The 18,907-nt window shown below is 33.9% G+C and overlaps 1 long non-coding RNA gene across 2 annotated transcripts; it reads right to left on the minus strand.

Annotated features, from left to right (window-relative positions):
* Nucleotides 1–4,699: 4,699 nt before the first annotated feature.
* LOC132175477 (uncharacterized) lies at nucleotides 4,700–9,618 on the minus strand. 2 transcript variants are annotated; one of them, XR_009439430.1, is made up of 4 exons: nucleotides 9,289–9,618; nucleotides 7,447–7,627; nucleotides 7,192–7,334; nucleotides 4,700–5,092 (listed from the first exon to the last, which is right to left on the minus strand). It is a non-coding gene; the product is annotated as an uncharacterized LOC132175477 (long non-coding RNA). The 2 variants fall into 2 exon arrangements; XR_009439429.1 differs by having other exon boundaries at nucleotides 7,447–7,633; nucleotides 9,289–9,617.
* Between the last annotated feature and the right edge of the window lie 9,289 nt (nucleotides 9,619–18,907).

Here is an 18,907-nt window from a genome sequence, read left to right on the forward strand (position 1 = left end):
CTTGACATGGCGGTGGGCCGGTGGCTCTATGGTCAAATAATATTTATGAATGATATTTATGATAATGAGTCGGATTATGATTGACCTATATAATTTTATACTCATAGTTGATCAACACGACCGAAACCCGACATACGAACACGAATTACTACCCTTAATTTTATCTCCTGGCCTTAATGGAATTTAAAAACATATCTCCTTCTATTTAAAGAGTCTAATATATTATAACCTTTTTTTTTACATAGCTAGTTAGGCTTATGTATTAAGATGCTACTAGCTGTTCTAATCCTAAATACATGTCCCCTTTGGCTTTTTGTGTTATATTTCGAAATCAATTTTTCATTTTGAGTGGTTTTAATAGAAAAAACGTGTATAATATGCTTTTCTCAAAATCCTATGTTTGGATTAGTAAGGTCGAAGTCAACTTAAAAATTGAATTGAACTCTACTATACCTTCAGTGTCTGTAGTTAACTTAGACAAATATTGAGAACTCTAATTCAAAAATCGACTCAAGAGTTAGCCGACCATTATGGGAAAAATTTCAAGAGTTGATGAATAGTTGGAAGCAAATTCTAATGGATTTGTTCTGTTTTTGTACATATTTATATGTAAATTTAGGATTTGGTTACGTGAACAAACTCAAAGCTTTACTTCTACTTTTCTGGTCATGAAATCTATCCAAACACCCAAAAAAAATAAGCCCATTAGCCGCTCCCCTGCCCACTCCCCCTCTCCTCTACTTTCCCTTCTCTTCATATACTACCTTGGCTCTCAATCAAACTTTCTGGTTCTGTCTCCGATTGTAGGGTTTTTTTTTTTTTCTTTCTAAAAAAAAAAAAAAAAAAAAAAAATCTACTTAATCAAACATAATTTTAGATTGATAACGTGTTAAGATGATGTTGATTTTTCTACTACATATGAGTGATTTAAAGAAAAATATTGAGGGGATAGATTACCCTAGCTAGGAATCCTAGGGTTCTGAAAAAAATATGAAACTATCTAAAAATGAAAAAAAGAAGAAAACAAAATAGAAGAGAGACACAATTAAGTCACATTTTTCTTTTGCTTTTTTCTTTTCCCCATATTTGTTTTCGTCATTTCATTGACGGTACAACCGTACAAGCATGTTTCGTCCACATCTGTCAACAAGAGGTTGTCGTAATTTTATTAGAACGTAAGGAGTGACGACTAACATGGCATCTTATCATATCATTGAGCAAAACATTGACGCCGTGGAACCCAACATACTATGAAGTCCACTTTATGATCTGTCCCCACATAAAAAAAGAGTTCTACTTTTCTGTTATTATTATTATTATTATTTTTTTTTTTGGGTGTTTTTAGCAGATGTTACAACAACCCGAATAAATACCTAAAAAGGTCCGTTTTGCTTATGATTCTTCTAGGACTATTGTTAATCACTATTGCCTGCTGTTTGATTCTTTTGGACTGAATTCAAAATTTGTTCATATATTTATAATGCTTTTTACTTTTTGGGCGTTATTGTTAGGGTGTCCTCCCACCTTTTATGTTTGTTTCATCATCTAACCTCATTTCCCTTTCTTGATTAAAAAAAATATTAAAAAAAACAAAGGTTAAAATTATTTACAAATTGACGTGACAATTTATAATTAATAAAATAAAATGTAATGATTGGTAAAAAAAATTGGGCCTATTTATAAATAAATTTTGTAAAAAAATTTATTTTTTGCGATTTTGTTTAAAATTGTACTTTTTTGTTTATAAATCGCAATGGTAAACACACTTAATATTTAGATTTTAAGAAATGATAATGTTTAGAGTATGTGCTCATTTTTTGTATTTTTCCCTCAAATATCTTACCGGTACGTACCCAGGAAGAAGATGTTTAAAGTTACAACAGCAACAGAGTGGACCCTCCACAATCAACAACCATGTGCAACACAGCTACGCAAGCATATCATAATATAATATAATATAATATAATATAATATAATACAATGATATATTTAAATACAGTTTATCCAAATAATGTTATACGTATAACATATTTCTATTTTATTTTCAAATATAACTAACTTTTAGAATTATTATTAAATTAACATTTAATACTTTCTTTAATTTACTTTCCATAAAAGATAAAATTATTTTACAATTATTTTCAAATTTATTACTGCAATCTCTACTGTTCCTAATATTTTTCATGCTATGATAAATATTTTTTTTTTAAGAGGAAAACATTTCAGTCACATTCATTTAAAGATAATATGAGCATAAAGCTCTTACAATATGGAACAAAAAGCTCTGAAGCAATCAAAGCCGAAGGTACGAGGTTACAAACGTCGAAGATGACGTCAAAGATACAACCATCTCAATCTCAAACAAGATCCGCTAATCCATGATAATCTTTAGATATAACAACATATCTGCTCCAGATAGACTCATTCCAATCCATAGGTAGCTTTTATTCCTCGACCTGAAAGTAGAAAACCCCCATGCCGAAATTCTTCCTCCTTAACTCGAAAGCCAGAATATAGATCTTATCCACGACTCAAGGGTTTGGACCATGAACAAATACCTCACAGATCAACGAGAGAACATAGCTTTATTACAAGCAACAAAACAACATGAAATATAAAATAAGGAACAAATAAGAAGGGAAAAAACAACAGAAACTAAAAAATACAGAGAAAATGAAAGCAAAAAAAAACAATAAAGCCAAAAAACAAAAGCACACTAGGTGGATGACGGCGGCCGGAAGAAAAGCTAATTGCGTGCTTGCTGGAAACCGAAGTTGGTGTTGGAAGTGAATAGGGCCAGTGAAACGCGGTGGGGGGCTGGATAACAGACCCAGCAGTGGACGGTGGAGGACAAAGCGGCGCGGAGGAGATTAGCGGCGCACTCAAAGAACAAAAGTTCTCTCCCTCTAGGCGGCGCTCTCTTAGAGCAAAAACATGTAGCTGTACAAGATGATTGGTTTAAGAGGCTGAAATGTGGATATGGCTCCTCTGATTTGAAATGGAGATTAACCATTTAGTGAAAAATGTATAAAAATTGAGATAAAATTATCCTCATCTTTTAAGATAATGACAATTATATCCCACCTTTTTTGCCTAAATGGTTCTTCACCATGAAACGGAGAGAATCTGTTTCCCTTAAATGTCACCACGGGCAAGGTGAGTTGACCTAAAAAAGAAAAGAAAAGTGGGTCTAGGAGACATAAGAGAAGATAGAGAGGGGCTTCCAGAGAGAGTGAGAGTTAATGTAAGTGTAAGAATAATCAAATGAAGAAGAAAGAAGACAACTAGAAGAAGTAGAAGAAAATCAAAATCAGATTAATTCTCATTCAAGATATGCTATTTCTTTTTTTATTTTCTATAAGCAAATGAAGAAGAAGAAGAAGAAAGAGAAAGAGGAGGACTAAAATGCTGAGCGAAGAATCTGTGCCATAGACTTGTGGTGGACTAAAATCATAGGCTTACCTGGGTCCAAAAAGCCTTTGGTTGGGCTTAACAGGCCCTTTGATAACTTGGTACTTCAAGAGCCCCACATTCCCATGGACAACTAATCCATATGGTTGACTTAAAAAACTTGTTAGAATAATGATTCTATGAGTGGTTCGACTTTGTTTTGGCCCAAAAGGGCCTTTGATTGGGCTTAATAGGCTCTTTGATAATGGGTTACTCCACCAAGCGGAAGTAGTCAATCGTTCTTTCAGAGATTTTTTATAGAGTTTGGTGGGTGATCATCTTAAGCCTTGGAATAAGAAGTTGTTCCAAAATGAGTTGCTTACAACTGCTCTACGGATTGGAGCATTGTTCTTTAGTCCATTCCTTGTGGTTTATAGGACTAATTCGCGTGCACCGTTGGATTTAGCTCCTGTTTCCGATTTGAAAATAGTGAATACTAAAGCATAAGATCTCATTGGTCAAATTAAGGAGATTCACCTTATGTTTGGCAGTAGAATATTGCAAAAATGTATCAACGCTTTGTGGATTTTGAAGAAGGATATTTTGTGTGGGTCGTGTTGACTAAGGATAGAATGTAAGCACATAAAAATATAAAATAATATATCAGCAGCGAAAAATGTAAAAATACCTTTAGCCATATTTGTTCAAGCAAATTAGCAAATTAGAAAACCCCAGCAACATAAACGTGAAATAAATTTATGAGAGAGATATTTCTTCTAACCTATGCCTAATTGTCATTCAATTTCATATTGATGGAATACTCATGCTTTGTATTTATAGGCTAGATCAGCGGCCCTCAATTAAAACTTTACCTTACTTATTCCTTGTATCAAGAAAAATTAGAACGTGTGGTATGGCCTACTTACCTTATTTATGATAGTCCTATATAGGAAGACGAAACCCCTAAACCAAAAGGACACTTATAGTTCACTATTCTCCAGGGGTGGAATCAAGATTTTTTGGGTGCAAGGTCCGAACCAACATAAATAAATAAATACAAAGACGTATATAGTCCTTTTATATGTGAGCTCGTGTTTATGTAAAGTATATAATTTTCATGTATTTTTAAAAATAGCTATAAAAATCACTAATTTTACAGAAATGAATTGGGGAACAAATATTGGTGAACAACCTCCACTTGCCCGGGTCATAATATATGAGATGATATTTTTATGGAGACCCCTTAAAAGTAGTCGCTACTCAATACTCACCCCTCCAGTTGACTAATAAGAAATAATAAAAATGAAAATATTCCAAAGGAATCGCTCTAGAATTTTCTTGAAAAGGAAATTCCAGGAAAAGGGAAAAAGGTGACCCCAGAATGTTTGAAAATGGTGGTCTATGTGACTATAATGTACGACAATGAATAGAAGCCAACAAGCACATTCTGGTAAATCAACATCCATGTCTCCATCCTAATTTCAGCTTCCACTATGGCAGTCATATCAACATAAGTCATCTCCAAATTCCCCCAAGTCTTATTCAAATTTTCTATCTCATAGCTGCCACCTTCGTCTGGGATAAAGATCCAGTGCAATACTTGTCTTATTAAGCACCTATGAGCCCATCACTGTACTCGCATACCTTGCCCCATATTGCATTGCCTCGGATCTTTGACACGGATGAACATTGTCACGTCAGCCTAATAAAATAAGAGTGTAATATTTATGATTTCTCATTTATAAATAATGATTAATATTTGAGAATATGTAAATGATAGAAAACCCTAGAATTCTAGAAGATCTACACACCTATATTATATTCGTCACAATTTTTTTTTTTTGGGTAGGGGGAGGATGGTGATGCCCAATCAATGTGAATCCAAAGACTTCCAATGGCTCAATCCACATCACACACACCTATGCTAGGGAACTAACATGAAAATTCTTCAAATGGGCCCACACCTACATCACATGGGCCCAAATATTTTCAACTCAAAACGTTTTCTTTTTCGTCATGGCTAAGGAACGAGCACCAAAATTCTTCACTAGGGCCTACGTCACTATACTAAATATCTTCAGGATCCTAAGAACTAATAGACACGTGTAGAAAATTTGACAATTAAAACCAGGGGAGGCACTAAAAGCAATGGGATAAAAGACACGTGGGCGGCTAACACAATCCAAAGATTGTTCATTCATCACCCTCCCTGTTCATTCATCACCCACCCCGTCGGTTGATAATTCTTTATATGATTCACATAATTTTTTAAAACAGGACACAAAAATTTAATACAAAATTAACAAACTAAAACTAAATTTTAAAGTATAACATGTTTAATTAAATAAGTCAAATAAGTCAATCATGTGCTGTTAACTCTAACCTAAGATTTCTTCCACATTGTTGACTTGAGCTTGAAGCTCTAGTAGCCAAGTTTCAACACTCAAAACACTAGTGGTGCTCTAACAGTTAGAGAAAGAGAAATTCAAGCTAAAAAAAATGATTTACAAAATTTAAAAATAAAAATAAGAACAATTTTTTGAAAGATTTATTTTTTGTTAAATTGAAAATATTTTCGATTTGACTATTATTTTCAATCACACTAAATACCAAAAATATAGAAAACATTTTCTAAAATATATTTTACGCCGAATTTTGTCATTTACTTTTTAATAATCTACGGCTAACATATTAGTCAAGCTTAATCTAACCAGGGTTAGAGATGTCCCACAATTTTTAAGAACTTCTTCTATAGGGTATGATTGACAGGCCAGAGGCTTTTGAATAAATCCCACAAAAGCTTGCACTCCATTACAAAACTTCTTATTCCACCATATCCAATCATGAACATCCTTAAGGAAAAACCAAATAAAGCCAGTAAAATACTGGGCAAAAAACTTACCAGCACGGTTATCACGGGGAAAAACAAAAAGAAACAAAAGTTTGGTTGACAAATTGAACCCAAAAGGGGACTTGGATGAGAAGAAAGAAAGTAAACATTGACAATTTAGGCAAGAGTTCTTGAGTGCTGATTAAGCAAGATTGACTAAAAAGGCTTTGTTTCTGGAGTGATGATTAGGCAAAATTGACTAAAAAAGGCATTTTCCACTAGATATTGACAGATCAGGGAAAAAAAAGGGAGACAGGGTTCCTTTGTCGGGAAAAAAAGATAATGACCAGGCTAAGCAAAGGTCAAATCATGATTGCTGTTTTTACCAGTGTAGCTTTCTAGGGAAATCTAGCAACAAACTCTATGCACAAATCATTGGTCGGGATAGGCATCTACAGCAATTACGGAATTACCAGTTCAAATTGTGAAATTTATACAAAAAAATATGGGAAAATGAAATATTGATTCAGTCAGAGATCTCTACCTAGTTGACTCTGAACACATATACTTGCATATAGAAATATATTCCTACAGATTTATCACTGCAGTGCTTACATGAACATGGGGGCATGTTTGTGTGTCATTTAATAAAAGAGAAAAAAAAATATATTGTAAAGTTCTTGATAAAATCTGCTCAGTAGTTGATGTAGCTGATAAAGTCATTGGATTGTTAAAGTTAAGAAATTTCTTTTCCAGAAAAATGTGGAAAAAAAATGCGCAAACATATATATAGAAGACAGAGATATGCATAAGACAAGGAAAGACCACAAACCACATTAGACTCAATTATAAGAATCACTAAGCTGAGCAAAGCTGCATATATATATATACAGCAAGCAGTTCCACAATAGTTGAGATATCATATGCTTAGACAAAATAAGAAATGCAAAACCAACAGATCTAGAACTTACCTAAGACATAAACTGAACATCTCTGCGATTCTGCCACCTACAGTGCCGTCTCTGCATCAATTGATGGGAAGTGTGATCCCTTTTAAGATCTAACTATTCACAACGGTACCATGTGGGTTTACTAAGGTTTCTTGTTTCTTGACCTGCAGGAAGTCAATCATAAAACCTCTGTATTTCCATAGACTCTCCCCCATAAATGTAACATTAAAAATTCTACTTGAAAAGTATTGGAAACTCAGCATTGAAGAGAAATACCCTCTATCGAGCCATGTACCAATTCGATACAGCTTTTATGGACCATTGGATTCTCTTTGTTTGGCTTTAAATGGAGAGGTCCATTTGGGTACCAAACACTACTGAACAGTCCAAAGTGCATTACAGAAGATGCCTAGAAAAACTATAGGGTGGACATGGAAATGGTCTGTAACTGCAATACCTGCAACTGTAAGGTGCGTAATTACATAAAGAAAGGCATTGATATGAATGCAATATACCTTTTCGGTTTCATTAGATGCAAAAGACCACCATTGCTAAGTTCCATTAATAAATCAAAATAAATCAGCTCGCACGGTAAAGGTATAAAAGAAGAAGATAAAATCAGCTCAGTTTAACAGTGGGTTAATGGTTATAAATGAGAAGTTCCTTGTCCTCTTTCCTCTACCAGTTACAAAACGTTTATAAATATTAACACCCTTCATCAACCACTAATATAAGTTCAACCTCTGAATTTTACAGATCCCCCAATAACTATACAAACAATGTAGAATAAGCAATGCATCTTTCCCGTTGGAACGACAATATAATTGTAATAGTCAGATGCCCAATTCAAAGGACAGAATAGAACAAGTCCCAAGAAAAAAACCAGTGAAATGGATACCAAACTTGACCAGACATCCCATGAATTGGGGGATGGGGAGAAAAGAAAGGTTCACAGAGAGATAGAAGATCAGAATAAGAAGATATAACAGGAAAATACATAATTTAGCCACAACAATGATTGGAACAATGCAGAACATACCACCCAGAGCCATACCAAGAACAAATTTTCAGATTTGAATTGCTTTCCAACACAAGCCCAAAGTACCCAAGAAAAAACATGTGTACGTATCAAACCTATGCCAGCCACTTCTGAGTTTAAAAGTTTTTTCTTAGTGGATGAATTATAGATGGATTGCCTTCGTCTGTATACGGAAAAGTGTGAGCAAACCACATATGCTATCCTCCCTTAAATACGTGCAGAAAATAAACAGTATTTCTAATGGGTCTTTTCTTGTTGGGGGATTCGAGTATTGGCATCTTAAAACATGAAAACTAGACAAGGAAAGAAGCACTAACATGTTGAGTGAAAAGTACAAAGCTTTTTTCAACAAAAGAAATACTTTCTTCCAGAAGATAACACATGCATCTTGATTTGCACCATTAGGTGAAAAACCCAGTTTCACGAACAGCATAAATCATCAAATTAACACAAAAAAGTTGTAAATCAGAGATTCGCATTTTGAACTTGAAATCCTAGAAGTATGTCCAATCTTGAAAAACTAAATCCAAGTCAGAGACTTTTCCTAGAATTCGTAAAATACAAAATCATGCAAACACAAATATACATAAACAAGTTCTCATCCATGCCTCCAAAATTTTCATTTTCAGAATTCAAAACACAAAAATACAAAATTTAAAAAGAAATGTATAAATAAAATGAACAGAGATGTCAATTCAATTTTTTTGTCGTTGTTATGAATGGACTTAATTGTTTTGTAAACCTAAATCCAATCAGCAAAGTAATATTTAAACGGATCTGAATGCACCAATGCGTTTTTACCAATTATAACCTAAATAAAATTAAAATCAGCACAATTCGCCACCTAAAACACAGAATTTAAAAAAAAAAGAATTAACGGAAAAGACTATACGAACAATCAAATTATAAGATCCATAAGAATAAAAATAAATAAAAACCTGAGATTGTACTAAATCCAAACTTTCTATAATTGGAAGCTCCTAAATCTAGAGGCTTCGGATCTGAATGATTATGATTCTCGGGAACATGCATATGTACTAGAAATAGAAATCCAGACATGAGATCTGAACATCACCCACCGTAAAACGCGAGATCCATGCAACCACTCTTCACCGCGGTCTCCGATTCAGTTGATGCAAGGCGGGATCCAATTCGCCTATATTCCCCCCACACGAGCACTGCCAGCCAGCCAGCCAATCGCAACGCGCCAGCTGGCTAAAAAAACTTAAACAGTACTCCCAAACATGTATGTGTTCTAAGGGCAAAAGCGAAGCAGTTCCCGACCTGCACCAAGCGAATTAGAGACCGCCGGTAAGCGAATCAAACTCCCCCCCAACTCCGCCCCTCCGCCCCGCCAGGGAGACGTAGCTCGGCGTGTGAGTCTAAAGTCTAAACCCTATGAAATGAGTGAAGTGGGTTGGGCTTAGTTGAGATTTGGGGGTTATTTATATTGGAAACAGACGAACCAGATTCCGACACGTGCACAGCAGTCAGCCACTTTAGAAGAAACGGCCCCATGGGGTGAAAGAAAGACGAGGATTTATGAAAAAAAAAGTCTTTTTGTATTGCTTGTTCAAAAAGAGGAAGGCAGGAAAGAGACGGTGACGTGGTTGTGAGAAAGTCGAGCTTATGTCGGAGCGTATGGTTATTTTCTTTTTTCTTTATGTTTTTTTTTATAAAATAAAAATAATTAAAGTCACTTTCAAACAATCCAGTGACGGAATAATTTTTTAGACAAACTGAAAATTATTATTAATTAATTTTATTAAAAAAAAAAAAAAACGGGTGACGCAGCATATTCTCAAATCAGGCATGGATTTGGGGAATAATGATAGGATGTGCCAGTTGTGATATTGGGTTGTAACAGTGAGTGCACGTGCGCGTGTGCTGCCACTGCAACGTGGTCAGAGACTTTGGGGGTGTGTTTTGTTTAAACTAGTTTAAGATATACATTAATTCAGCAAAAATGTTTTTTTTTTTTTTTTTTTAAAAAAAACATAAAAGTACCGGCAGGTTAGTTGGGGCTAGGCTAGTGGTTCAAGTCTATTATAGGGTTCGGCCCACAGATATTATTATATATTGCGACCCACCAATGAAGCTTTGACTATTCTTCTACCCTGATCCTACTTTTGTTGACTCTTTGCCATTCTAGTTACCTCATCACACAGTACATCTCTAGCTTAGACTCGTTAAATTTTATTCTCATTTCACTAAATATAAAGAAAATTTATATAAGATAAAAGTCTCTCTTTTTGCTAACATTTATTTTTAAAAATATTTAAAATAAATAAAAAAATTATTATTTATTGTAGAGTTTACGTTAATTGAAAAACAAAAAGTAGCAATTCTTTAAATTTAAAAAATATATAAAGGAAGATAGTGCTGGTGCTATAAATTAATCTACCCCCTATGGATTTAAGTGTGCCTGGAGTAATAAATGTTCTGCGGAATTATCACGCCAGCTAGTAAGTTCACTGATTACCATGCTAGTCAAAAAAACAATAAAATTTGATTATGACTGTTACGTAGACTGTATCTAAAAAGTATTTCAATTTAGTAGGAAATATGTCTTATGAAGTGAAAATAGTTCGAATTTCTCATCGGTTCTTTTATGTGAACATGTTAAAAAATAAAAACAAAACAACAAAACAATAAAGTGTTACATTGACCACACATCAATTTGTATGAAAATCATAATAAAAGTTCATGAGAGGTAGTTCAATCAATTAGGGACCACGTCTCATGAAGCGAAAGTCACTAGTTTGAATCTCGTTCTTCTCTCTTGTGCAGATATGTCAAAAAAAAATCATAATAAAAGTTTTTAAGGAGTAGTTCAATCGGTTGGGAATCACATCTCATAAAGGGAAGTTTGAATCCCATTTTTCTCTTTTCTCTCTTCTTGTGTGGACATATCATAAAAAATTATAATAAAAATTATAGTACTCCAAATATTTTCTTTTTATTTAAACAAGAGGTATAATACAACCACAACTTAAACCCGACTTTGGCCCAACTTCTAGACCAAATTTCTCTTTCTCTCTCTAGTTTAAGGCTCTCTCTCCTCCAAAGGTAGTTTTTTTTTAAAAAAAAAACTTAAAGAGAAAAGTTTGATCAAAATTGGGTTTAAATTATGCCTTTATTATTTTTCTTTAAACAATTCAAACCCCTAGATTTCCCAATCACATCTATATCTTACTATCCCCAAAAACAAAAAGTGGCGATTCTTTAAATTTAAATATATATAAGGAAAGCTATTGTTAGTGCTATAAGTTAATATACCTCATATCAGTAAAATTTGATTATGACTGGTGTGGTAAGTGTTACGTGAACCACACATCAATTTGTAGAAAAATCATAATAAAAGTTCTTAAATGGTAGCTCAATTGACAGAGGATCACGCCTCATAAAGCGAAAGTTAAGACTTCGAATCTCATTTTTCTCTTTTCTCTCATCTTGTACGGACATGTGAAAAAAAAAAAAAAAAATCATAATAAAAATTATAGTACTCCAAATATTTTCTTTTTATTTAAACAATTCAAACCCCTAGATTTTCCAATCCCATCTATATCTTACCATCCTATACAGTAGGGATAGGATGGTATAATCCATGTTTTGGTTAATGTAGCAATGTATTCCATTTTGATTGGGAGTTGAGAATCACCAACAAATAATTAGTTCAAGGGCGGGGGGAGGGGGCGGTGGGTGTGGCCAAAATTGCAAATATGAAGTGTCAATTTCATTAGAATAAGTCGAGAGTAGCATGAATGATGAAGATGTTCAAGGTCCTATACAACAATTATGGAAAGCTCTACCGATTGAGATGTTTAAAGTAAATTGGGATGATGTAGTGGATAATCCAACAGAGAATGAGAATTAACACAATAGTGCAAGATCATGAAAGTTGGATTTTGGCATCAATGTGTTCTTCCGTGAGCTGTCGTTCCACTTAAAATTAATTGTGTTACGAAGACAAATTTAAGTCTTTTATGGACTTTAGCATCATGCCCAACAGGTCTGTTTTTGGTGTGGTTGTAGATAGCGGCATTGTGTCCCAACATTCCCTCCCTCACCATGAGGCTTCTGCAAGTCGATCTCATGACTTTCTAGCTCTATATTAATGTCACATTGTGAGCTGCCATTCTGCCCTAAACAAATTAGTGTTAAAACAGATAAACTATATTATTTTATGGACCTGGACATCGCACATTCGCACTCAATAGGCCTGTCTTTAGAGTGATCGTAGAAAGCAACATTGTGGAGGCTTTGAATTCCAAAACTTTTTTGAATAGTTTCCGAGGCTGACAAATGAAACATATAAGAAGAGAAACAAACTCAATAGTACATAGGGCAAAGTTGGCACTTCATCAACCGAATGATTCATGTTTAGATGGAGCATTGTATTAGCAGAAAGATGTGCTAATTATTGATTTTGAATGAAAGCTCTAGAAATTTTTCTAAAAGAAAAAAAAAATATAGGGAAAACTATATTTAATCTCCCTGAATTTTTATTGTTTTTCAAATTTCCTTCCAAGTTCAAAAACTCGCTCTCGATATAGTGTATCGAATTTTATGAAAAAAAAAAATAAATAAAAAAAATTGCAATCTTCTGTTAAGGTTTGGAGTTAAATTAGAAGGTTAAAAGGTAAAATGACCATTATACCCCTATAACTTTATAAAATTTTAAATTTACTCTTAAATTACAATTAATTAATTTTAAAAAGTTGGGGAAAATACACGGATATTTTGAAAATTTCTAACCCCTCCGTTACGATTGTAAGTTTGTGAAAAATTACCCTACACTTTTGCCGAGTTCGCATGTCCAGCGGCATGCTCCATCCACCCTCAATTAAAAAGGAAAAAAAAAAAAAACCCAAAATATATTGACAAATATCTCTTTGTTTTCTTTTTTATTATTTTTTTAAAATAAATAAATAAATAGATAAATGTAAATGTGCCACATAGACAGCGCTTATTAGCATTTCGCCTTTGAAAATAAAAGCAAAATAATTTAAAATCGTATGAGTGTGGAGTGCAAAAAGTAAAATGCATGATTAGATTCATGGCGTATTTATGTACGGCGCAGCCTGACTATAGTCAGCATATGCATTGTATACGGACTCAATATTAGTCAGCAATTGCTTGAAAGTTTAATGTTTGTAATTGTGGCTTTTATTCCAAAAAATATAAATAGATAAAAATATTTCAAATTGTTGATTATTTTACAAATTTTTATCTTAAAACTCCTTCTCTCTCTCTCTCTCTCTCAAATGGCACCTTTCATGGAGTATCTCTCACTCTCTCTCTCTCTCTCTCTTTTTCACTCAAATGGCACCTTTCATGGAGTATCTCTCACTCTCTCTCTCTCTCTATCTCTTTCACTCAAATGGCACCTTTCATGGAGTAATGCTTTGGAGAGATAACTCTCTCTTTTTCAATCAAATGGCACCTTTCATGGAGACATGGAGTAATGCTTTGGAGAGATGACTCTCTTTTTTACTCAAATGGCACCTTTCATGGAGTAATGCTTTGGAGAGATAACTCTCTTTTTTACTCAAATGGCACCTTTCATGGAGTAATGCTTTGGAGTTACTCCTTTGGAGAGATAACTCTCTTTTTCAATCAAATGGCATGAAAAGTAATGCTTTGAAGAGACAAAATAGTAATTTTAAAAGTCAAATTAAATTTGGAAAGATAAAAATAAAATAAAAAGATGGTATATAGTATTATTTCTTTTTATCTATTGAAGTAATTTGTCTAAGAAAAATTTTGGAGTCCTGTCAAATCTATTTCATGATAAAAATTTAAAGTTAGTACATATAACAATGTGCATAATATCATATTATTTAAATTTTTTAAAAGACGTGTCAATTTTAATATCTTGTATACGGTAAGATACACAAAATTTAAATTTAAACCATAAAAAAGATATTATCCATGTCAAGTAGATGAAATTAATGAATTTTGCTTATAAGCTTCACACCTCATTTTTACATTAATAATTGTGTGCTAGTTATAAATTAGGAAACGTTAAGTATTCTTCTAGTATTTTCTTGGGGACCTAGCTTCTATGCGGTAGTGGCCTACTACCGCATAGATGCAGTTATCCAAAACTGCACCGTTTGGATAAAAACGGTGCAGTTTTAGGAAGTGAAAAATAAGATTTTTTTATAAAAATAATAAAAAAACTATTTACAAATTTAAAAATATAAAAAACTAATAAGTAAAAACTATCAATATTAAAACAATTAAAAAACTAAAAATTTAAAAAATATATAAAAAAGAAAAAGCAAAGGGTGGCCCCTTGGCCACAATGGGGTGGCCGGCCACCCCATTTTGGCCAAGGGGGTGGCTCGAGCCACCTCCCATGGCTGGTATGGGGGTGGACCGGCCACCCCAAAAGGCCAAAAGGATAAAAAAAAAAAAAAAAAAAAAAACCTTGCTTCTCTGGTGTCTCCTTCCCCTTCGCTTCTTCACCTAAAGCTCCACTATTTGCTTCTTCTTGTGCTTCTCTTTCTTGCTCTGACTGTACGGATACTAAGGAAGAAGAGAAAAACCTTGCTTCTTTGAAATCTTCTGCTTCTTGTTCTTCATTATATTGTGCTTCAGGTTCACCTTCTGGGATTTGCTCATTCTCTTGAACCAGTTTGGGTATGCTTTGTTCCATCTCTTAGTTTTCTGGATCTACAAAAGCTTCAGGTGAAGAACAGCTCAACGGAGTTTCTTCTGCTAGTACTTCAGGGTTCACCCCAAGGGCTATGGGGGTGGCTCGGCCACCCCCATACCGGCCGTGGGAGGTGGCTCTATCCACTCCTTGGCCAATATGGTGTGGCCGACCACCCCATTTTGGCCAAGGAGCCACCCCTTTGCTTTTTCTTTTTTATATATTTTTAGTTTTTTAAGTTTTTTAGTTGTTTCAATATCGATAGTTTTTAATTATTAGTTTTTTATATTTTTAAATAGTTTTTTATTAGTTTTATAAAAAATCTTATTTTTCACTTCCCAAAACTGCACCGTTTTTATCCAAACGGTGCAGTTTTGGATAACTGCATCTATGCGGTAGTTGACTACTACTGCATAGAAGCCACGTCCTTTTCTTGGTGTCCTCTCAACTGTAATGTGACTTTTAAAATTATTGTTAAATTTGAGATTATAAATGCATTTCCATTGTGTCTTTCATTAGGAGGATGACACATCAGCATGGAACAACAAAAGTGAGTGTTGTGGAAACACTAAATCCATCATTTATTCACAAAATTCAAAATTCAAAAAACCAGCTAATTTTCTGGTTCCGGTTCCAGTTGCAGTGGTTGTTGTTGGCGAAGCTAAGGTGGGATAAGGAAGGAGTCGAAGACGAAGAATAGGTCCTATAAAGTATGTCCGGGCTCAAGCCATTTAGTGGAAGGTTAGGCAGCATGCTCCGACCACTCTCAATGAGTACTTGTAATAATAATCACAAACTCAAACTTATGAAAAAGGTAGTGCGAACACAAACGTATGAAACCTCTCCCTCCTGCGGATAACGAATCAATTATTAAATGCTATAAAGAAATTAGGGTTTTGAGGCGAGTTTCGAAATCTTTGATGAGTGTAGCAGCTTCACAAGTCCCTTCGGCTTGGAGCTGGAGTCATTGATCTGTTTGGCGAGTTTGCCTATAGATGTATATAAAGATTGTTTTTTTAACTGATGTATCATTATTTTAATGAAGACACAAAATACTTGTTTATGCCAACTCTCTATAGAAGTTTTCACAGCCAACATGGAAACACTTCACACATGAAACTCAAGCAAAAGATACACACTAAACAAGGCAACATTCTCAACAAAGAAACTCAAGCAACACCAAAGGCAACCCTAATCAACCTAATAGCTAGTATATTTCAATAAAGGAAAACCAAAATCAATTACATTAATTAATCTGTAATTTTGTTTCCCTTTTATAAAATCTCAAACACTTGTATAAATTGCCTATAAATGAATAAGATCAACACAGCAAAGATTAAACCAAATTCTTGCTTCTATATGTAACTCTCACTTGTATTGTTATGGCCACGTTGTAAATAAATTATTGTGCAATTATTTGAATATATATTGTTTGGACAAAAGAGATAAAGAAGAGACAACGAATTTGTTGGAATGGACCGACAGAAAAAAGTTCTGATGCCTAAGTTAGTTATTACCTTGAATGGAGATGGATAGTGCCAACATATGTAGTTTAGATGTTAAATTGCCAAAAAAAATCTATATACGTGGTGGTAGTGTGGTTTATATAAATACGTGGGGTAATTACATTTTCCCTCTATCAACTATAACGCATTGTCACTTTACCTCCATGAACTGATAACCCTACTGCCCGACTCCATCAAACAACCATTTTGTGTCCAAAACTCTCATTTCGTCAGTCAAAGGCATTAACTCAAACCGTCAAAGTGACAATGCATTATAGTTCATGGGGTAAAAGTGACGGGTTGACCATCTGAGTTAACGTTTTTGACTGACGGAATGGGGGTTTTAGGCACAAAATAGTAGTTTGATAGGGTCGGGCAGTAGAGTTGTCAGTTAATGAGAATAAAGTGACAATGCGTTGTAGTTGATAGGGAGAAAATGTAATTACCCCTAAATACGTAACATTGAATGTTGTTATGATGGCTAATCTCCTACTTCCCTACACCCTAAGGTCAAGAGATGGCCTTGGTGGGGACAAGCGCGACATGTCAACAAGCCATGGTGCATGTTTTCCTTAGTTTAGTGATTTGATCCCTAATCAATAGCCAATTATCAATCGATGAGTCGATCGCTGAGCCAAACGCGGTCGGGGCTTGGATATGGCGATAGTAGACGGTGCCCTCGATCGCCAATAAGTTTAATTGCAACTTGGGCTTATGAATGGTGGCTCAATTCCCTATATGTATATAACAAATTGTAGAACTTATTACTTTTTTTACTTGGTCATTTTTTTGGTCAATGATTTTCAATACATCCGAACCTATAGTTTTACAAAATTTTATTGAAGCACGCGGAAGTGCTTTTCAAAATGTTAATGAACTGTGCCTTCCAATGGTACACTGATAAGACTCGTATTTATCCTGTTGTATGGACTTGTTTTTGTGCTTTTTTTCTTATTCAAAAAATTATATATATATATATATATATATATATATATATGGGTTAAATACTTTTTTAATACTTGCATTTTCTCTTATTATTAAATCATCACTTCCGTTTTAAAAATGATCATATATGGTATTTGAAGTAATATAATTATAGGATTAAAAAATGTTAGAGATTACTTTTTTATTTCATAACAACGTCAATTTGTGATTGTCTCGTAAAATAGTTATATAGTAAAAGTATGTTCCGTCCAAAAATTTAACAGTTTCTCGACCACCGACAATTGTCTCCCATATGCAGCATCATAATTATTTAAAATTAAAAAAATTTGTGAAAAAAACCCATGTGCTGGGATAAGGCATTATCTAAATCTAAATGCTGGCCACAATCTGAGTTGGGATTTTTGGAAGTCTGTGGATAGAGACAAAGACTCAAAGAGCATGACAAAAGTCCTCTAAAATAAAGGCAGAACATGACAGAATTTGAGGACTTTGTGCTCTGATTCTCTGAAACAACTAAAGCTGTTGTTAATATGTTATGGACTTTGGGGTCTCATGCCCCCACATGCTTCTGCATTTTCTATGCATTCAAAATGTGTGGGCAAAATCATAATTAATCCCTTTAATTACGTCATAGTTCCAAAATCATGTCATGTCAGCAATGAGGGATGCTTACATCTCCTCTCTAATTGATTTTGGTATTATTTATCAAAAGGTAACAGCAACAAAATAATTTTGTATCTTTCCTACTCTATGGTTTCATTTGACTAACACTTTTTATAGAGTATTTTTTGTTTTTTGTTTTTTGAAAAAGTATTCCGATATGATTCAGTATTTTGCAAATGATTCGTGTTTGAAGTTGCTTGTTATTACTTTTATTTAATTTTTGCTAAAAGACTAAAAAGCTTCTCAAAAAACGTTATCAAACAAGGCCTATATGTTCTTACAAGCCGACTTCCATCTTTTACTTTGTGCTAATGTCGCCATAATCACAATATGCAAAAATTTAAATGAACACACAAATTTAGCGATGAAGTGGAAACAAATTTGAACAAATTTTCAAATTGTAAAACCACTCTGGAAGTCAACTAACTTACGTTATAGATTGTTCTTACTTACAAAACTTTTGTAACTATGAAAACCCAATCTAGTAACCTTGATGTTTCGACACGTTCACCTTTCACTGCAATGGTTCTAGAACATTTGACCTTCATATAGATCGCATTCATGAATAAACCTCATCCACTTCAAAAACTTGAACTCCAATGGCTGCACGCTTTTATGCGGTTTAGAGGTAAAGATGAAATAAGGAGAAGGTTTGGAACTGTTTAGGCTCAAGAATAATCTGAAACCCCTCCAATACTGATAAAAAATAACTTCTCTAAATGTTTGGAAATCGTTGGTTATGAGGCTTATATATGGGGGGAGAAAACAAAGCTTTTTATACAGAGTGGGTAAGAGCATCTTCAGCAGGGCTTTTAAACTAACTTTTAAGTTAAATTTAGCAATTTTGGTGCTCCAGCAAATCTTATAGAATAGCAATTTTCCTAAAATTTGCTACAATGAACTTTCAACTTTCACTATAGTACC

Source organism: Corylus avellana, chromosome ca3 (genome assembly GCF_901000735.1).
Source record: "Corylus avellana chromosome ca3, CavTom2PMs-1.0".
NCBI classification, from domain to species: domain Eukaryota; kingdom Viridiplantae; phylum Streptophyta; class Magnoliopsida; order Fagales; family Betulaceae; genus Corylus; species Corylus avellana.